Consider the following 22,830-nt stretch of genomic DNA (forward strand, 5'->3'; position numbering starts at 1 on the left):
GAAATTTATGAATGCCATTTTCAAGCCGATTGGAGAGACAAAATTTGAACTCCTATTTTATGCATCCTAAGTGTTTTAGTCTTTTGGTCTGGAATTATCAAAATATACTATGTCAAATAACTGTGCTGAGCTAAGATATTATGAGTCCTCGCTGATTGAAAAAAAATATTGAAATGATTTTGAATTTTTGAGAAATAATAATTTGGGACCCATTTTGGGGCAAAGCGAAATTTTTCTGATTTTTCAAGTTTTTCTGTATATACGGGTGTCCTTGAATTGACAGGAATTAATGGATAAGTTTAAAACATTTACGTTGGTCCTTTTTCGGTTGAATTAATGTGTGGGAGATTTGTGGGAGAAGTCGTTTTGTGGAGTCTTTTCCCTTTCCCTAGGTATAAATTATTGATATCTCGCGTGTTCTCCAGACAGTCCCTGAAAGTTCCACCTTGATCCCCCAGTCGTTCTCTTGATATTACTAATGCGCTATTTCGACAGCCTGGGTGAATATATTATTTTCAATTTACTTTACTGCTTTACCATAAATTTATTTCAAGTTCTTATGTGGCTAATGGTGAAGAACTTTCAGATGGAATGGAGACGTAAATTTGTTGGCTCTTATATCCCTTCGCTTTAGATACAAAATATGAAGTCCCCTTGCCTCCTCCCCCAACACTCTGAAAGTTTCAGTTCGATTTCCACAGGTCACTCATGAGATGTTGCAGACATGCCATTTTTATAACCTGCTTATCATCCTCCTGAGTCAAGATTTGAAGTCCACTTGACCCCCCAGCACACACCGAAAATTTCAACTCGATCTCTAAAATGTCCTTGACATAATGCAGATACAATATTTTGATAAAATGGGTGCACATTGTCTCTTTTGGTCTACACTTTTACTTCACCTGGAATAAATTAAAGTTCAACAGGGGGTCATTGTAACAAAAGTTTAAAAGAGATTAGAAAACAAATTCTTAAGACCCTTCCCTCTTCCTCATCCTCCAGTCAAGATTCGAGGTTCACTTGGTTCTTTCAAACCATTCTTGAGATGCTGTGAATGCCTTATTTTGTTAACTCGACACTTATACTGTCTAACGATTTATACTCATACTTGACTGAATCAAGTGAAATAAAAAACAACCAAATCCACATTCTTAGTCGAAATCTCAGCCATGCAATGATTTCAGCTTTGAATGATTAGAGGACCTAAAGTGTGGCTCTTGTGCCGTTACCATTTCAGAAGCCCCTTTACTTTACCCTACTAGATTAAAACATACTATGTATATAGTTCACAAATTGTGTTGGATGTCCACCAAAGTTCATTTTTGTTTGTTTCTCAAAGAGCGAATTTAAACCTTAAAATGAACAGAATTGGGCTTATAGAAGATTCCCAAATCTAGAGCAAGAAAAAAAAACTATTCGTAATGACGAGATGAAAAGTAAAATGAATAGAAATTACAATGAGCAGTGACGCCTACCTCAAATCGAACAGAACGCATAACTAAGGCAAAATTTCAGTTTAAGCAATCTATTTAGTCAAACAGTTCGTGGTAACGAACTGTAGTAAGGAGCGACCCGGCTCAATAGTAACCAAAACTCTAAAAAATGGAATTTTGATACCAATACCTACATCAAAAGAATCGCATTTTAATGCTGATTTTAAATATATAAGTTTCATCAAGTTTAGTCTTACCCATCAAAAGTTACGAGCCTGAGAAAATTTGCGTTATTTTAGAAAATAGGGGGAAACGCCCCCTAGAAATCATAGAATCTTAACGAAAATCACACCATCAGATTCAGCGTATCAGAGAACCCTACTGTAGAAGTTTCAAGCTCCTATCTACAAAAATGTGGAATTTTGTATTTTTTGCCAGAAGGTAGATCACGGATGCGTGTTTATTTGTTTTTTTGTTTTTTTTTCCCCCAGGGGTGATCGTATCGACCCAGTTGTACTAGAATGTTGCAAGAGGGCTCATTCTAACGGAAATAAAAAGTTCTAGTGCCCTTTTTAGGTGACAAAAAAATTTGGAGGGCACCTAGGCCCCCTCCCACGCTAATTATTTTACCAAAGTCAACGGATCAAAATTCTGAGATAGCCATTTTGTTCAGCGTAGTCGAAAAACCTTATAACTATGTCTTTGGGGACGACTTACTCCCCCACAGTCCCCATGGGAGGGGCAACAAGTTACAAACTTTGACCAATGCTTACATATAGTAATGGTTATTGGGAAGTATACAGGCGTTTTCAGGAGGATTTTTTTGGTTGGGGGAGGGGTTGAGAAGAGGGGGATATGCTGGGGGAACTTTCCATCGATAATTTGTCATGGGGGAATAAAATCTCCATGAAGGGAGCACAGGATTTACTAGCATTATTTAAAAACACAATGAAAAAATAAATATGAAAAAATCTTTCAGCTGGAAGTAAGGAACAGCATTAAATCTTAAAACAAACAGAAATTATTACCCATTTGAGGGGCTCACCTCCTCCTAATACCTCGCTCTTTACGTTAAAGTATTTTTAGTAATTTCAACTATTTATTCTACGGCTTTTGTGATTCTGTGGTCATTCTTAATGAATTGGGACAAAATTTAAGCTTTAGTGTAAAGAGCGAGGATCTGACAAGGGGGCGAACCCCCTCATATATGTAATAAAAATATGAGAATACAAAAGTTCTTTACGTAAGCTAATTTATAAGTTACGTAAATCTTTTACTAATAAAAATATTCGTAAAAAATTAAAAGTTCTAGTTGCCTTTTTAATTAACCAAAAAATCGGAGGGCAACTAGGCTTCCTCCCCCGCTCTTTTTTTCTGAAAATCATTCGATCAAAATTATGAGAAAGCCATTTAGCCAAAAAAAAATGCAAATTTCGTTTTAATTATTCCTCTGCGGAGAGCCAAAATCAAAACATGCATTGATTCAGAAACGTTCAGAAATTAAATAAAAAAAAACAAGTTTTTTTAACTGAAAGTAAGGAGCGACATTAAAACTTAAAACGAACAGAAATTACTTCGTATATGAAAGAGGCTGCTTCCTCATCAACGCCCCGCTCTTTACGCTAAAGTTTTTTACTGTTTTAAAAAGAAGAATTGAGAGACAGAGTCAAACTTTAGCGTAAAGAGCGGGGCGTTGATGAGGAAGCAGCCTCTTTCATATACGAAGTAATTTCTGTTCGTTTTAAGTTTTAATGTCGCTCCTTACTTTCAGTTAAAAAAACTTGTTTTTTTTATTTAATTTCCCACAAAGTGCGAATGACTCTAGCTTTTCGAGTCATCTGTGAGGCGGCACCACCATCTATATCTGTGATAATGTCTATCCTTCAAATCTTGACTTCACTTTTCAGTGTCATTTGTGTTCGTTTTAGGTCACAGGACTCTTCGTCTATAGTAATCCCCCCTCTTTCTGGGTTTTATATCTTATGCAAGCTTGTTTTTGCTTGTATAGGTGTCATTGTTTCATTCATAGCAATTTCTGTGGTAATTTCTGCTTGTTTTAGCTTGGACATCTTGTGTAAGCCAATTGTTCCTAATTTTATTTTATAGATTCACTATCATGGAAATATCGATTTTCATTATTTTAATTCCTAATAAAATTGGGTCTTTTAGTCTTCAGAAAAAAAAAGATTTTTGGCCTCTGTGGGGATAAATGGGAAATCGCCAATTCAGGTCATTTGTTCTTTCAAAATTCTGCTGAATTTTGTACTTTTCGCTTGCTATTTTTCTGCACTTGGAAAGGTGCCTACTGACGTTGAGTTTTTGCTGATATTCAAAGCACTTCCAGCCGTGAGAAATGTATTTGATTATGTTTGTCTGGATAGTAGATAGTAAGTCTTGGAGACCGTTTCCTTGTATATTTTTCATAATCTAGTGGTTTAAAATAGTCAAAACTAATCTCGTCGTTTTGTCAATTTGTACATGTTGGTATGTTAACAAAATATCCTGCTGGACCGGAACTTGTTTTATAATAATGGTTGCAGCGATAGCTGTAACCTAGTTAGAAATGATTCAGTGCCCGTATTAACCAAAAATTCCAAAACGCTTACAAAAAACTAAAAAAACTACTGTCATGTGAGAAAAAATTGAGATTTGAAACTGATTAACGAAAGGTAACAAGGATTTTGATTAATCTTAATATTAAAAGTTTATTGCGAAAACAAATTTATGGGAATTTCAAAAGATAGCCTGAACACCCTCGAAAATGGTGTCGGATCAAAATGAAAACTGCACCCTGTGCCTTTTGTAATTAAAAAGATAAAATTGTAATCAAATGCAATTTTGTCAAAATTACTTTAGAGCCCTGTATTTTGTTATTGTTTAGAAATCAGTCCAGCTCTGATTAGACTGTGCTGCCGGATGTGAGAATTTATTTTGCATAGCTCCGTCTTAATTCCTCCTTTTTGTGCTACGGTTTAGACAGACATGCATGCTGACATTTCTATGTCACGTAAATTCATGGACATGTCAAATTCTTTAACTTTTCCTTTTTTTTCTGTAGGTGGCTGGGGCTCAGAATTCTTAGTCAGACTGAACCCCAATACACTCAAAACAACAATGTATGAATAAAAAAAAACAGGGAGGGAAGTCAGGGAGGTATATGCACAAAAATGAATTTGTATGTTGGGTGTAAACCCATCACAAAAGCAAAAATAGGAAAATCATATGACATTTGTCTGAATATATATGGAAAACATTCGAAATATCTTACGGTTTGAATGGGGGGGGGGAGTGAAGACTCACTCTCTGCCCACTTGCTTGGAAGAGGATTAACAACTCCAAATGGTGTCCAGGCGATGGATTTAACCCTCAGCCCGCTCCCTGTCGAAGTTTTTTTCTACGATACATGATAACCCTTGCATGTGCATACCGCCGTGCTTAGCAAGGCACCATGTGTATGTTTGATATATTTTCAAATATCTTCTTATTTCCATGAGGTGGATCATTCGTTTTGACGGCACCCAACTATATACGTTTTCTTTTCAACAGCTATAAGATTGAAACAAAAATTGCATGATAACCTTCACTTGTCCAAACGCCTCATGGAAGAGGTTTCAAGGACCTATACGTGTTTTCTCCGAGTAACGGATGGTGTTTATTTGTTTTTTTCCCAGGCGTGATCGTATCGAAGCAGTGCTCCTATAATATAGGGAAAGGGCTCTTTAGAACGGAAAGTAGAAGTTCAAGCGGCTAGTGTTTCAGGTGACAGAAGAGATTACCCCACAGAAATGGTATTTCTCTCATTTTGTGCTACGAAACAACAATTTGACGCGAAGAGGGCCCAGCTGCTATTGAGTGAAAATTCCGAAATTACCCGATTTAGCCTTTTTGAAAAGCTTTATTTTTAACCAACAGAAATTTAAGTATAATGGTGCGTAGTTGCGTGCCAAATATTAGAGGGAGGATCAATTGGCCTTTTTAAGTGGGTGGGGGGGGGGTCGAAACTTCAAACAGTGCATTTTTGGGCCCGTGTTATCTAATATCGAATGATAGGTCTTTCAGATAAGTATGGAAGTAATGGAGGGGGGGGGTTTAACCCCAACGCCCTTTCCTTCTGAGGAAATGTTTTAGACTATGCCAGACTAATATGAGTGCTGTGGAGTTACACAGCCCCCCTCCTGATACAAAAATATTTAAAGTGCCTAGCAAAATATTGCATTCGCTTGGTTATCTGTATATGCGGGGGAGGGGTAGGAGGTACCCCTTATAAAGATATTTTTCAAAGATCTTCCCTTAAAAAGTTTGAAAACCATGATGGTAAGATTCTTTCAGGGCTTTGTCCCCATCCTTTCGAATCATTTTCCCTTCTCCCACCACTGCTAAACGGAAATTAAATAAATCGTGAACAACGGAGGTTATGGAGAAAGGGGTTGTGGCCTTCCTCACCTTTCAAGGGGTTGTGGCACATCCTCACTACTAACCAGTTTTTAGTAACAAGTTTTAAGTAAAGAGCAACGCTTGTCAGTGGCAGGCCAGAAGGGTAGACGCCATTAGAATTTTATGGGAAGGAGGGGGGTTAGCTATCGCCTCAAAATCTTTTCAAATTCTCATGAGAGGTGCTTCAGATGAATATGATGAATTCAGATTGAAACCTTGACCCTCCTTCATTTGGCAGAATATACGTATGCATGAATATAGACTAAAGCATCAAATACGATTCCTGAAGGACGAAAAGCTCCACTCTCATTGTAGAAATAACGGTCTTTAAAAGATGGTAGTTTTGTATACCAAAACATTGTGAGAAAAGTTGAGTTTAAGTGTAATGACTGGTATTTCAATTCCCTTATTATTGATGGCTCTATATTATTTCGAAAAGACAGTTCAATTAAAAATGGCCCTTATTTTGAACTATCATAATGGAAAAGTTATCAGAGGGTGGTAGCCTCTATCAATCCCCTGCTTTTCATGCTGAAATTACAATCTTTTTTCCCCCAATACTTCAACAACGAACGCTCGAACACACAGCAACGTGACAGTAAGTTTTTTTCCTTTTTTTTAACAATGACTTGAGAATGGAAGGGCTGATTTGTTCACATATCCGTTGTATAATCAAATTTCAGTTAACAATTTTTGAAAGGTGATTTGGCAGCATTTTTCGCATTTTAAAAGTGCTTCCAGACGAGTACTCGTTAATATTTAGTGCAATAATTGGAGGTTTGAGGGGATGGCAGCACCCATCATATACGAGAAAATTATTCGTTTTAAGCTTTAATATTGCTCTTTACTTTTATTTGAAACTGCTGTATTTTTTACTGAACCTTGACTAGATATGAAGGATGGCTACTGCCTGCTGCCAACTACAGTTTTTTTTCTGTAGCTTACACTCACGTTACTATAGCTTTTTTCTTTTTACTGCTCCGAGTCCAAGCTCTTAAAATAGTCTTCGCATATCCCTCTTCTCTAATTTTCAAAGAAATCTGCTTATATTTTGTTTTGTATCTCATTTTTGAATGAACCCTTTCTCTCTGTCTTGTAAGATATCTCATTATATGTAAATAAATCCGTCTACTTTTCTGGAAGTGCCAAGTTTATATTGTCTGTGGGGAAAAATGCTTTCTTTCCCTCATGCAATCTTTCACAGATTCAGTTTTCATTCAGTGAATTGTGCCGAGGCGCCTGCTCTGGTCCATTGACTAGTGTAGCGTCATTCATGAAGTGGGAGGGGCTTGGACTCTGGAGATTTCTGTGAAGACACATGAAAAAAAAATTAGTTGGCAATATTAGCTCAGGTTGATTACATTGGCTTAGTGAAATTCAGGATAACTGACTCGGGATTATTGTTTAATAAGTGCTTCTAAAGCTAAGATATCTTGTTTTAAAATATCCTGTATATATTAAATATTCGTTCTTACATACACGTACCTGAGAACATGATTTTGAACATAGCATAATGTAGATATGTTTTGCGGGTGTGTCTAGATTACACAATTTTTCAAAAATAGATCAATTTTTTCTATCATTTGAACAAAACACAGGGATTGTACAATGGCTCACTTATCAAAGATGAGAGGCTCAAACGTAGAGCCAAATGAAGGCCCGAGAGGCAGGGCTGGAGGTTTAAAACCGTCCATATTTAATACAGATGTGCATAGTAATGATGTTGTGTAAATGATATTTTAAGGAATCGGCCCAAAGCCTGAATTATGCCACGGAAAGGTCTCTTGAAGTATCCACTCCCCCCCCCCCTCCTGTAAAGGGGACAGATGTTTGATCAACGTTGTGGCATAAAAGTGAAAATTTTCAAAATAGATCAATAGCACAAAGATAGGCATGGGAATTGTTTCAAGAATCACAACCTTGCTAAATCTTGATTTATAAAATTTTAGAAAATTCGGATATAATCTGAAACTTGAGAGAAAAAAACTTTGACATGACTAAAGATCGTACTAATATTGAAATTGTGTTTTCAAAGCTAGAGTTCAAGAGAAGCAGACTCATACTATAATTAAAGAAATATGTTTTTTTTTCTGAAATTAAGACATAAATAAACTTGTCCTCTGTGCAGTTTTTGAATGAGGTTTAAAGTAAGGCAGAAATTAGAAAGCGGTAAATTTTTCGTTGTTCATATTAGTCATACGAATAAAGTGAACATACCACTTGATGCCTTTTTTGTGTTCTTTACGAATATAATAATCGCTACTGTCGCAAATTCAAAGTTAAGTACTTGTTGGTCTGTTGGAAATGACCAAAATATTTCTAGTTTTTGAGTATAAAAAAGGCTTGAAACATTGGTCTCAAACTTAGTGTTTCATTATAAATCCATTTTTTTTAATGTTATATAATCCACAAGCACTGATTTTTCACGATTAAGTCGGATAAATAAATTTTTTAATATTATCCTATTTTTTTCTTTCTTGACGCCAAATGTTCAATTAAAGTGTACGTTTTCGATAAAATATCGAAAATATGAAAGCCGACGGAAGAAGACATAGATAAATATCCCGCGAAGTTCCAATCCAAAGCGGTGTTTAAATTTATAGATATTCAAAACGTCAGCAAATTCAGGTTAGGTTAGGCTTGCAATTGAAGCGATTATTATATTCCTAAAGAGCTTTAAAACCTGTTGTAACACAGTGGATTGATACGCTTGGCAATACGGGGCACAGGGTTCAATCCCCGACGCAGCAAGGTTGGGTGACAAGCTTGCTACTTATCCCTGTAAAAACACCCAGCAACTGGAACGTCGATTCGACGCCCTTTGCGCCAGCAATGGCTCTGGAGGATCTTTATCCTTTTTTCTTTAAAGAGTTTAATAAAAGGCATCGAGTGGTATGTTCACTTTATTCGTGAGTCAATTCTCCATGGAATGTTCCTCCAAAATATAAGAATCATTTCCGTCGCAATTGCTTCCCAGCTTCTTCTAATTGGGACAGATGTTGCCACAGGCTATATAAAAAGGTTTGCTGAACTTTTGGGTTTGCTAGTATTTTTTGGGTACTTGAATATTATTCAAGAAACGCTCGAGAAGTGAAGTTTGGTTAATGTTAATGAAATGTACCTAAGTAAGATAAAAATATAATAGTTTAAAAACAAATTTGGGCTATATATTTGCTCCTAAGGGGGTGGGAGTACTTAAGTATTATACGAATAATGCTCGAGAAATGAAGTTTGGTTAATGTTAATGAAATATACCTAAGTAAGATAAAAATATAATATTTTAGAAACAAGTTTGGGGATATATAGTTGCACATTAGTGGGGGTGGGTGGGTGTTGGTAAATCATAGCATGTTAAATATGTAGCCTAAACAAATTTATTCTAACCTAACCAAAATACCAACTAAATATTTCATTAAAATATAGCTATCCAATGTCAGGCCCTATATTATATCATTATACATCGCAAACTAATCGGGATGAAAACCAGGTAATGTCTCGAGTGTTTCTTGTGTAATACTTAAGTACCATGTTCTACACTTGTCTGTTGCTAGAAATTAGTTCGTAATGTTATGTATACCCAATTAAAAAAACGAATCAGCAACTTTAGAATATAGTCCAGGGTTATATCTGACCCCACTATAATGGAGGGGGACGGGGGCTTATAATCGCAACCGGGACAACAACAAATATTTTGTGGAAAGAACACTGAATGGAGAATGTAATAGTATATACATTTTTTTTAAATGATTTCTGCCCTATAATGAACCTTACCCTAATTTTCTAAGCGCTAGAAATCGGAGAAGTGTAAAGACCCCTTGTCTATGGTTAATTTAAGTTCTAATTTTCCCCTTTAATTTTCCCTTTTCTACTACTTTCCAACATAGCAAAAAGCCCCTCAGTTAGCGAAAAAGCCCCTCATTTAGAATTGTGTCTTCTTTATTACCGTATTTGACTATCACTTCCATGGTTGGAGTATCTGGGCATAGTTTTGGGAATTGAACAAGAGGCGCAAAATACTGGAGATCCATGCAGGTTAGAGATGGTTCGAAATGTGGTACTCATTAATATTAACCTGAACGGAAGTAAAACTGTACACGTATTCAAGCATATTAATTTTATATGTTTTGGTGGCTTCAAACCTCACCCAATTTGATGATTTCCATACTAACCTACTAGAAAATCTTGGCCGATCTGCCCAGATTTTGGTTGAATTGTGTATAACCGTGACCCATAGTGGCCGTGGCAATTCGAAAAGCGTTATTTATTTACTTATTTTTAAAATTCGAATTTAGCCCCAGTCCCTGAAACGAAGTAAGTTTTATTGATCGGTTCAGTCTGTTTTCTCCTACCAATCTTGTTCCTAAGATAATTAGAAGTTTCCTTTTTCTCCAAATGCGTTATGGCCCCTTTCCGCGCTCATGGGAATTGTTGGAATTCAGATCTTTTTATATTATATATCAAATTGCATTTGCCGCATTCTGGAGGCTCTTAATTTTTTTGTATGGTCAATTTTAGTATAGATCATAAAACCTGAAACATATTTTTTTCAGATTTTTGGCACTCATGTAAAATTTGTACTTTGTAATATACCACCCCTTGGCTTACTGTACAACAGCATATATGTTTCACCAAGGTTTCTAGAATCCCTAGTCTCCTGATCCCTGATGTACTTCCCAATGTTCAGTCTTCGAGAAATTCAAATTTTCCCGACAAAAAAAATCGTAGATTAAGGTAATACTAATAAAAAATTGCTTTTCTGGGGGGAAGTAGGGGTGTTGTCCAACCGGCTGGACAATGGGTTCTAGTTACATGACTTTACTCCAAACTCATCTGTTACAATATCCTAGAAAAAAATAAAAATATTCGGCTTTAGTCTTCTTTTCCCCTGTGGAACACAGTAAAATACTAGCTTACGTCTTTTCCAACGTGAGAGCACAAGAACAGCTGGTACTGCTCACAGAAAACTTAATTGTTTTTTTTCACGCATTCGGGTAAGTGACACCTTGCCGCATTTTCAGAGTAGCATCAAATCTTGGCAAATGCTTGTCACCGATTGTTCTTTCATGGCGTAGTGGCAGAGAACACCACCGTCTCCTCTTACTGGATCCACCTTCATCCTCCTCATCTTCAAGGTCATTCTGGTAGTCCGGTTCCACAAAACTATTTGACGCCACACAATCTGCTTCGAAAGCCAAATACTCTCCAACATGAAATTGGAAGTACAATAACTCTTCGAACTTGTCCTTAGCTACCATTGTACCTTTCTGATAGAGGAGCCAAGTGTTGGGGAGTGCAAGATCAATAAAATGATGTAGGACGCGGACTGTCCATTTTTTTTTGTACTGGTACTAAGTTGATCCCATTTACTTTATCTTGGGGTATCTTTCAGGTGGATCTTCATAAGTGTCCCGGTTGCATTTAATTTGGCAGCTATGAGCTCTTCTAACATCTGTATGCTGGTGAAATATCTGTCCAAATATAGAACAGCTGTAGTTCCTAGTCCCTTGCTTTGCAGGTCTGGGGAAAAGTGGTTTTTCCCTGGTATATCGTGAAATCGTACACCAAGCATGAAGATCAAGCCAACACGAATTGGGCGTGAAAGGGGGATTAGTTGCCTTCCAATCAATTACCCCTTTCGATTTCTAATCGAATGAGCTGTTTTCGGAGTTTCTACGACAACAAATGGCCGTCTCACAATTTCTGTCAGATGTATTTGGAGAAAATACGAGGTGTGTGGGGAGTATCAACCCTCCGATCACCCTGAATCTTAGGGATGGCGCTAGAACTTCTGATAACCAATCCAATGAACCGAAGTTTATACGATCACCCTTTCTATATATAGCTTATATGCCCAGGGTATAACTTTCATCCCTTGCCCTGATGGCTCTGGGGGGGGGGGTGCCATCCTCAAAGACATAATTCCCGGACCTTTTATTTGTGTTGTACCAAATGGTTATCTCAAAATTTTGATTGGATGTGTTTGGGAAAATAGGGGACGTAGGAGGGGGGTTAGTTGCCCTCCAATCACTTTCTACAATTTGAAAGGGCACTAGCTCTTTCAATTTCCATTCGAATGAGCCTTTTTCGAAGTTTCTACGACAACAAATTGCCTTCTCAAAATTTCGAGATGCATTTTGGGAAAATACCAGGTGTGGGTGTATGGGAGGGGTTATCCACCCTCCAATCACTCTGAATCTCGAAAAGGGCCTTGTAACGTCTAATTAGCTATTCAATAGGCCCCCTCCCAAGTTTATGGGATCATCCTTTCTCGATATAAACCTTATATGCCCCCCCCCAGGGAGTAACTTCCAACCCTTGCCCTGAGGGCTCTAGGGGGTGTGTCATCCTCAAATACATAATTTCCGGACCTTTCAACTATGTTGAGCAAAATGGCTGTCTCAAAATTTTGATTGTATGTGTTTGGGGAAATGGTGGGAGTGGTAGGGGGTTTAGATACCCTCCAAATCACTTTCGACAAGTTTCAATCGAATGAACCCTTTCCGTAGTTTCTACGACAACACGAAGTGCCCTGGTCTAAACAAAATATAATAATAATAAAAAAATAAAATAATAATATATTGTGCCCACATCGCTCTTTACTTAGACAGCCCTTTTGCGCTGCCTATGATTACAGTACAAACAAAATGCGCTTCGAGGCTATTGTAATTTTACAGCATCGAACCTGATAATATGTTATTAATCAAAGTAAAACGCTCCACTAGGAACATATATTTTCAGTTTTTTTTACTGAAAAAAACTGTTTTAGTAAAGGAAAACTTTATTTAGTTCCAGTAAAGAACGAAAGTAAGTGAAAATTTTCTTACGTAAAAGCAGCAATCGATGGAACTTAAGCTGGTACTATTATACTTTTTGATCGTGTATTTAAAAAAAAAAAAGTTGCACAAAGATTACGGTACTTATTTTTTCTATGTATGCTACCAAACAATTCAGGGTAGCGAACTGTAAACAAGGAGCGACTCGGCCCAATAGTAACCGAAACTCTGAAAAGGAATTTTGACAAGAGCTAAAAAAAAGAATCAGCTTTTTATGCTGATTCCAAATATATAAAATTAATCAAGTTTATTGTTACCCAGTAAAAGCTACCAGCCTGGGAAAATTTTGCTAATATTCCAAAAAGGGGGAAAATCCCTAACAAGTCAAGTGATCTTAATGAAAGCCATATCAACAGATGCAGCATACCAAAGAACCCTACTGTAGAGGTTTCAAGCTTATATGTACAAAAATGTGGCAATTTTTTTTGCCATGAGAAAGATAAGGGAAGCGTGTTTATTTTTCCTCCCCAGAGGTGATAGTATCGAACCAATTGTACTAGATGATCCTTTTCCCCAAATACATCTGATCAAAATTTTGGGATAGCCATTTCATTCAGCGTATTTGAAAGGTTCAGTAACTACGCCTCTGGGGATGGCATGGTCCCCCACAGCTCCCGATTAGTGGTTTGTAAGGTATGCAATTTGACCATTGTTTGTTTATAGTTTTTGTTATTGAAAAACACACGGGAATTTTTCGGGGGGGGGGGCTCTATGGGAAGAATTTATTGTGGGAAGGAAAGTTTTTAAGGGATTTTCAATTAAAATTTTTACACTGAGGAGGGAGAGGGAGTATTTCCTGCCATGTCTTAAAACCGGTCAGAAATGAATTAAAAGAAAATGCAGTTTTTTTGAACTGAAAGTAAAGAGCAACATTAAAACTTAAAACGAACAGACATCCTTTAGTTTAAAGAGCGACCCTGACGAAGGGGCAGCGCCCCTCATATATGGATTAAAATTTGTTCTGTTTTATGTGTCTATGTTGCTCCTTACTTTCAGTTATAAAACTTGTTTTTTAATTTTAATCTGAGAAAAAGAGCTTAACGTGTGTATTGTATTCATTTCAAAGCGTTTTTGCATAACTAATGGTTCCAAGTTGTAGTACCAGTTTTTTCCCTTTTTTGTTTGTTATTTCCCTTTCCTTATTTAACACCCTTTAAAAATACTGCATCTTTTCTTTGAGGGGGGAGAGGTCATAATTATGTATTGAATGCGAAAAGGTATCGAAAATTTACGGCCTCCCCTGCTTAATAAAAGTTTCATATAGCCGAGAAGAATGCTTACAAAATCGTCAGGTCATCAAAAGGCTGCTTTTAATTTTGACTCTAATGAACTCTTTATTAATTACTAAATTACAAAAACTAAATACACACAACCGCCGGTTGTGCTGTATTTTCATTCGGTGCTGTGTATATAAATACACAGCACCGCCGGTGCTGTATTTCCACAATGAAATTATAGCTTATTAATACTAGGAGTTTTAACATATAAAGTAAAATATTTGAAATCCCATCTGCCTCCTTGTAAAAAGGTAAAAGGTAAAGGATACGGCATTAGACTTTACAGTCCGTACCGGTGGTGCTGATCTCCGTTTCTTGGCCCTTCAGCCAGGAAGTGCAATGGGGGTGGGGGGCCAGCTATCCTGTGCTTTCGCACACCCTTCCTGTTTACCTTCCCCAGATTTCTCCAGGTACCCATTTGAAGCTGGGTCGACTCTGGCTAAGCTTACAGAGTTACGCCACTGACCCCCGTCCCAAACTGAAGATTTGGATACACTGGGATTCGAACCCGCGTTCTCTCAGACAAGGGATCCCGAATCAAGCGCACCAACCCACTCGGCCAGGACGGCCGTAAAGTAAACAGGGCATTAAATAAAAGATGGTAAAACATATTTTTAAATTCTAAATGCCATTATTTAAGTAAACCATTTCGTGCTTAACCACTTACATTATGAGTGTTGGGAATCCCCTTTGACTCTGGAGGTCTCAAGGAATTTTTTTTTTTGATATTTGGGAGAAAATTCGAGAAACCCCAACCTCCCAAGATTCTTTAATGTGTACACGCAAGATAAAATGTGTCTATTTAAAACGTAGTGTTTCGTATCGAAGACCAGTCGGTATCATCTATACAATCATCTATACAAGAAGCATCCGAAAAGGTTGCCGAAATATGGTACGCGAGCTTAATAACTTTGAATGTTCCCTCATCTGGTTGAAAACCTCAGCATATTGTATCCTGTGTTTGAGTATAGAGAATGTGTTGAGGTAAATTCTATCGCTGAACAAGTTGCTGTCAACATACCTGACGCAACTCTCTAAGTTGACTTATTGAATTACATTGTACTGTAAATTATATTTCTACCCAAGATGAATAGTGTACTTGTTAAAATTGTTTTACCCTTTTGGTTGCTTAAGCTAACGTTCCTTAACAAAGGATCCAAATTTAATTATATTCAAACTATGCTGATATTGCTTTGCTGAAGCTAAAGTAATTTCTTATCTTTCTGCTGTTCAAATTTGAATATTGACGATAGGTTTTTATCAGTCCGTTTAATTATTTTTATCTTCAGATGTAGGAATTCTATCCATAGAATCCGGTAGCTTAAATCAGTTACTATATTCACTGCGCTGTATCAAATGCCTAAAGGCTTCGTTCGCGGTTATTAAAATTCTGCTTGAGATTTTTAACTCGTCCTTTTAAAGTCACCTTCCCGCCTTAGGAGCTATTTCTTGCAAATGAGACTCTCTTATTTATTGATCTCTGCAATCATGAGGTTACTTCAGGTCGATCAAGTGTGTCGTAGTGTGAGTGTACGTCTAACAAAATATACAATCAGTCAAAAATGAACATTAAAGACTTTCTAAAACTTTCTTTGTTAGGTAGAAATTTAAACTCACCGTATTTAGAAACTAATAAAATCGTTTTATTCATTCTTTGATATTGTCTTATTACCTAAACTTTTGATCTTATATTTATGGTTTTCGAGGATAGAATGATGTACGCAGGGCTGGCCTTTTAGAGGGAATCAGTTGATTTATCATGGTGGCTGCAATCGTATTTTTTAAGACTGGATCGTCTGAAATGTTGGGGAAGGAAAGAGGTAGTTTACCAAGTCTCCCTCTGTATCCAGTTATACTTTTCAAGTTTTTTGTTTTATCAGTTTGGACAATTCAGTCTTTCTCCAAGTCATAATAAATTAATTCTACTTTCCGGATTTAACTAGCAATTTTATTTTCATTCTCATTAGGTGCTCTGAATCAAACGCAATTTGATGTATTTTTTACAATTTGTTTAAATTGCTGTTGTCATTACTATAGCATTATTATTAAATATTTTGGGAACATAATATGACAAATTTCAGTTTTGTGTGCAATATACCCCGAGTGCTCGTTAAAGACATATCTAAGGAATCGTTCGATCTTAAGGAGTAGGGAAGTGGTAGAATTAGGAACTTGAAGACTTGTAACTGGACCCTTTTTTCGGGGGCAGATTAATTCCTAGAAGTTTCATTCATGTCGCACAAGCTTTTTCCGAATTCAGGAGAGGTTATTGTTATAGAGAGGACATGTAGGTAAGAGCTTGGGAAGGCCTCTCAAAATGTAATTTAGAACACAGATTTATTCGTAAATTTTCATTGACCATTGACATCTGGGCCGTAATTTCTTGGGAAAAAACCCCTTACTATTATTGAATTCTTAAATACAAGTAAAAACACCCAAGGGCGTATCCTAGGTTTTAGTTAGTGGGGTAGGGGGGTTGCAAAAAACTTATAATAAAAATGCATCCAATTTTTTTTATGCATTGTTGTTGCGTTTAGCGAGTCGGACACGAATTTTGGTGGCGACTTCAAACCCGTTACACCCCCTGGTTACAGCCTTAAAGCTACATTAATATGAGGCTTTTTATAAGTTTCCAGATAGAAACACAATTTTGGTTAATCTTCAGGAGTCCGCCGGTAGGGACTGTAAAGTCCAGTGCCGTATTCTTAACCTTCAGGAGTAGGACAAGAGTTAAAAGCTTTCATGGAGTTGGCAAGAGAGTGATAAACTCTGAATTTAAGGCAATCTAACGGCAGTGTCTCCTAGCATTTTTACTATAATAATATTAATGAATACCACGATAGTAAAGTATTTTTAAAAAATGGGTTTTTCAATTAACTTTTCAAAGTTGTTTATTTTTCTCATTCTTATTCCTCATTTCTCATTCTTAGCTTATTCTTGGTTTCTGTCTTTTATGTTTATTTGATGTTAGATGCTGTAAACTTACCCTCTCTTAAAATAAAGAATAATGATCTCCTGTGTCCTTCAATCCTTCTTTTTATCCAGACGTTTTCTCATGTATCCATGATAGATATTGATTGAACTTGGGATATTTTGTGTCTAAATTGGTTCTTTCGACTATAATTAGGTTTGCGAAACATAAGAAAACTAGTCTCTAAATTTTCAGTCGGCGAAAATATACAGAAATCAAATAAATACAAGGAAAACGAGATGTGTTTGATTCTGAATATGTGATATGTTTTTAAATAGAATTATTTTTTAACGACTAGCAATCCGAAGCATAATCCAAAAGAAGGGCGATATATCTTTAATCACTGTCTTTTTAAAGAAAAGGGGTTTTCTAACTGGGATCCAAAGTATTAATTTGCGGGAATGAGGAAAAGAAAATTGCTGTGTGCAGAAGCACATTTTCTGTTGTTGGTAGATGCCATTTTGTGTCTCTAGCTCTTTCTAATGTGCCTCAAATCCTGTATCGAGTTTAACCCCTGCGTAAGAAACAAAGCTCAATGAAAAAAATAGACAAAACGGGACTTTGGCCAGTAGCAAAAAGACAAAAAACCAAAACATCGCGGGTATTTCGCCTGTATAAATCGAGGCGCCATCAGCGTAAAAAAAAAATTAAAAAACTAAAGTAAATTAAAATACATAAAAAACCACTACCAACATTAACTACAATTGTCGAAACAGTCAACTTGGGTTACTTTTACTAATAGAGTTACTTCGGTGAAAGCACCAAAGCAACTTCATTGAGTTTTCTCTTTGTTTCTTTGGTGCTTTCATCGAAGTAACTCTTATCAGTAACAGTAACCCAAGTGGTCTGTTGCGACAATTGTAGTTTAATATTAGTGGTGGTTTTTTATGTCTTTTAGTCTACTTCAGTTTTTTTAATCTTTGTTTCTTTTACGCTGAAGACGCCTCGTTTTTATGCAGGCGAAATATTTGCGTTTTTTTTGTCTTCTCGCTACTGGCCGAAGCTTCGTTTTGTCTGTTTTCTTCATTGAGTTTTCTATCTTTGTTTCTTTGTCGTGGCTGGCCAATTCGGCTTCAGATCTTTCATTAACCCCTCAGTGCTCATTGCACCACAAGTTGTTTGCCGCGTAACCTCTTAACTTGAGCATGTTATATTCGGATATTTGTTTTGAAGGAGAATTGTCCAAGTTTTCTAGTCGTTCTCAGGAAAGGAACAAAAGGGCAAAGTTTGGATAAACCAAAAATTTTTGAAACTAGAAGAACGACATCAAACAGTTCGTGGTAACGAACTGTAGTAAGGAGCGATCCGGCTCAATAGTAACCGAAACTCTAAAAAATGGAATTTTGGTACCAATAGCTACATCAAAAGAATCGCATTTTAATACTGATTGTAAATATATAAGTTCCATCAAAAGTTACGAGCCTGAGAAATTTACCTTATCTAGAATATAGGGGAACACCCCCTAAAAGTCATACAATCTTAACGAAAATCACACCATCAGATTCAGCGTATCAGAGAACCCTATTGTAGAAGTTTCAAGCTCCTATCTACAAAAATGTGGAATTTTGTATTTTTTGCCAGAAGGCAGATTACGGATGCGTGTTTATTTGTTTGTTGTTTTTTATCCCCCAGGGGTGATCGTATCGACCCAGTGGTCCTAGAATGTTGCGAGAGGGCTCATTCTAACGGAAATGAAAAGTTCTAGTGCCCTTATTAAGTGACCGAAAAAATTGGAGGACACCTAGGCCCCCTCCCACGCTAATTATTTGCCCAAAGTCAACGGATTAAAATTCTGAGATAGCCATTTTATTCAGCGTAGTCGAAGAACCTTATAACTATGTCTTTGGGGACGACTTACTCCCCCACAGTCCCCGTGGGAGGGGCTACAAGTTACGAACTTTGACCAGTGCTTACATATAGTAATGGGTATTGGGAAGTGTACAGACGTTTTCAGGGTGATTTTTTGGTGTGGGAAAGGGGTTGAGAACTGGGGGATATGTTGGGGAACTTTCCATCGAGGAATTTGTTATGGGGGAAGAAAATTTCCATGAAGGGAGCACAGGATTTTCTAGCATTATTAAAAAAAACAATGAAAAAATAAATCTGAAAAAGTTTTTTCAACTGGAAGTAAGGAGCAGCATCAAAACTTAAAACGAACAGAAATTATTACAGATGGGCTCACCTCCTCCTAATACCTCGCTCTTTACGCTAAAGTATTTTTAGTAATTTCAACTATTTATTGTACGGCTTTTGTGATTCAGAGGTCATTCTTAATGAATTAGGACAAAATTTAAGCTTTAGTGTAAAGAGCGAGGTACTCACGAGGTGGTGAACCCCCTCATATATGTAATGAAAACATGAGAATACAAAAGTTCGTTACGCAAGCTAATTTATAAGTTACGTATATCTTTTACTAATAAAAACATTCGTAAAAAATCAAAAGTTCTATTTGCCTTTTTAAGTAACCAAAAAATCGGAGGGCAACTAGGCTTCCTCCCCCGCTCCGTTTTTTCTCAAAATCATTCGATCAAAACTATGAGAAAGCCATTTAGCCAAAAAAATAAATATACAAATTTTGTTTTAATTATTCCTCTGCGGAGAGCCAAAATCAAAACATGCATTGATTCAAAAACGTCCAGAAATTAAATAAAAAAAAACAAGTTTCTTTTAACTGAAAGTAAGGAGCGACATTAAAACTTAAAACGAACAAAAATTACTTCGTAAATGAAAGGGGCTGCTTCCTCATCAACGCCCCGCTCTTTACGCTAAAGTTTTTTACTGTTTTAAAAAGTAGAGTTGAGAGAAAGAGTCAAGCTTTAGCGTAAAGAGCGGGGCGTTGATGAGGAAGCAGCCCCTTTCATATACGAAGTAATTTCTGTTCGTTTTAAGTTTTAATGTCGCTCGTTACTTTCAGTAAAAAAAAACTTGTTTTTTATTTAATTTTTACACATCAAAACCCTCTTTCTTCTTCGCGTGTTTCAGAGGGCAATCTTATAAAACCAAAGGTTCTAAAATTAGCCGTATCTAGGGGGAACCATCTCTGAAAATCTTATGTTATTTAAAGTAGGAATAAAAAATTATTTTTTGAATAAATTATAAATTATATTGTTTAAATTTTTATCCCTTTTTTTTCTTTTTTTATGATGAGAGATGGCTGTTTAGAGATTGTATAGTGTTTCGTCTTTTTTTTTTTTTTTTTTTTTTTTTTTTTTTTTTTCTTTTCTTTTTTCTTTTTTTTCGTATTTCTTTGATTTTGAATGAATAGTTATCATTTATTTGTTGTAGTTTTGCTGCTGAACAGGGACATTTTAGGTCCCTAAATTGAGCAGTATATTATTGATTGTAAGTGCAATTTTAGTAATTTTTATTTGATGAAATAAACGCATACCATTCTACTTTTCATAAACTACATTTCCTAAATATGTCAGAATTGAATGAATTTTGTGTTATAGTTAGTCCACTATGTAAACATAATTAATAAATTGGACGACTTTAAGCCTTTTTTTTCTCCATTTTGAGCAGATGTTTGAGATAACCCCAATTTAGCCTAGTGACAAAGTCTTGGAGGCTAAGGTGCTGGGATATTGGATGCCTAGTGACAAACTTAGTCTCGAAACTGTTTATACGGCCTCTAAAGAGGCTTTCAGCCAATTTCAGAGGCATTTGAGCTGCAGGAACTTGCCCTGTCTTGCTAGAACAGGAACATCACTGTAAACCATTAGTGGTCGCACTCTCCAGTAAATATCAAAGCGAAGAGCGTATGATAATGATCCGCTCAATCCGCTGGCGTACAGAATGTCTTCGGGACTGCTGGATTGAATATCTTAATGTCTAGACCAACTTGGTATAGGCCTAGTGGGATGCTTAACCTTTGTCACGAAGGTCAGCTGTGCAGTTCATGGATAGTTCTAAATAGGGACGTGCGTGCCGAAATCCTGAATTTTCTCGAATTTCTGGTTACATCTCATTCAAATCATCAAACAAAATTAGTTTATTATTGTTGGATCCCCCTCCCCTTAAAAATATACTGCGTACATTCTTGGTCCTTAGCGATATGGACTATTTTTTACTTGCTCTGAGGTTCTCCATAGTCTCCCATACTTCTGAAAGTGTTCCACTCATTCCCGAATTTGGCCCTTGCAAGACGTCCGACATTCGAACTGATGTATAGAATTCCTATAGTTTACACAGTTTTATGTTATTTCAGAGTTAACGTTGTCTCTAAGTGACTTCATTTTCTTTTGTTTCTAGAAGGATCTTGCATTTAAGGCTATATCTAAATGTATCTGGAATAGAAATAGTAAACTTAACGGATACTTTTCACTTGAGAAATCTGCACACTGAGCAACAAGTCAACATCCTTTTTCAGCATTTGCACGCGTTGTGCATATATTTCAATTATCTCAAATTGATTACTATTTATAGCAATAGGTTAATTTTAGGTAAAGCAAATATGTTTTATGCAAATGAAATACAAATATTGTAAAACCTCTTATCTCTATTTAAAGAGTCAATAATCCTGAGTCAGTTAGGTACATGTGTGACACACATTGAGTATTTGAAATGGAAGTGAAGTAGCCTATTTGCACAGGAGTATGAAAAATTTTAAGGCTACGTCATATAGGTACTTGGAGGAGGATCCTGCTTATGCCATTTATCCACCATCTTCTAGTCATGGTAAGTTCTAAGACCTTTGACTAACTTCAATACGTAATCCAGTGTTACCCAGCAGAATCATAAAATTAGGCATAAAAATCTAAATAGAAGCATTGGTGTTTGGAAACCACTTTTGCCTAGAGGACACGCTATGCATATTGGGAGCCTGTGTTCTACATACTAACCTTCTCTATGTATTTATAATCAATACAAAATCGCTTAAAAATGTGCATCCCCCCTAACTTTATTGAATTAATATTTTCATTTTTTTAATTTTCCTTATCTGCTGGGTCCAAATTCTGTCACTGATGCTAATAGTTTTTTTTTGCGGATTTAAGCCATAACGTCCTGAAGTTCTTTACTCAGTGTCCCATACTCTATGGGATTAGTGTTAAAGTGCATCATTTCACTCATACAAATCCTATGGTTTAAGCTAAACTGTGTTAACTCGTCTTGAAAAGTTGTACCAGATACTAAGTTTTTTTTTTTTTTTTTTACTAAGGATCTATCCCTATAGGTGTTTAAGGATTATTTCATTCTTTTGTTTGTCGATTTGTGTACACATCAAAAAATATTCTCGGTAAAAATAATTTGAATTGGATGGTGCTGTCCCAAGACTATTTCATTTCAAGACCAGTTACTTGGAAGATGTAGATTGGAGGTTTACGTTGGTAGACACTCCCGTCGTCAACAAAGATAGTTACTAATGCGCATTAAGTTTTTGTCTCTTTACTGTTTCGATTTTAGTCAAGTCACATTATTTTCACCATTACTCTTTAAGATTTCTCCTCTTTGTTTAGCTTTAATAATATATTTTTCCAGCTGCTGGAAGTCCAGCTTTAACGCCATCTAGTCGTTTGCCAGTCAGCTCTGCCCCTCGAAGTCGTACAACTTCGGAAATTGCAACAACCAGTCCCTTAAATTGCCAACAAACGGAATCTAATTACGAACAGAGCAACCAGCGTTGGAGGGGCATACGAAATGCTTTTTCGCGTTGGCGGCGGCATGGCTTAGAGAGTCGTTACAGCAGTCCTAGTAGCGGGGTTGCCAGTGATGATAGCTTTGGGGAGTCTCCTCTATCACCATCCAGTGTTCAAAGTGAAATATTCCCTATAACTTGTTCAAGTAGGACACGAATATTCGCACACCCTCATCGAGGCCCTGTCGTCAACCCACAAGCTAATATTTATAGTAGACTGCCACCCATACATTCGAATAAACATTTT

General features: G+C 36.5%; 1 long non-coding RNA gene across 1 annotated transcript; it reads left to right on the forward strand.

Moving 5' to 3' along the window:
- Window positions 1–7,109: 7,109 nt before the first annotated feature.
- LOC136031178 (uncharacterized) lies at window positions 7,110–22,824 on the forward strand. Its single transcript, XR_010618446.1, has 3 exons — window positions 7,110–7,278; window positions 21,457–21,625; window positions 22,427–22,824. It is a non-coding gene; the product is annotated as an uncharacterized LOC136031178 (long non-coding RNA).
- Window positions 22,825–22,830: the final 6 nt, after the last annotated feature.

Source organism: Artemia franciscana, chromosome 9 (genome assembly GCF_032884065.1).
Source record: "Artemia franciscana chromosome 9, ASM3288406v1, whole genome shotgun sequence".
Lineage (NCBI taxonomy): Eukaryota > Metazoa > Arthropoda > Branchiopoda > Anostraca > Artemiidae > Artemia > Artemia franciscana.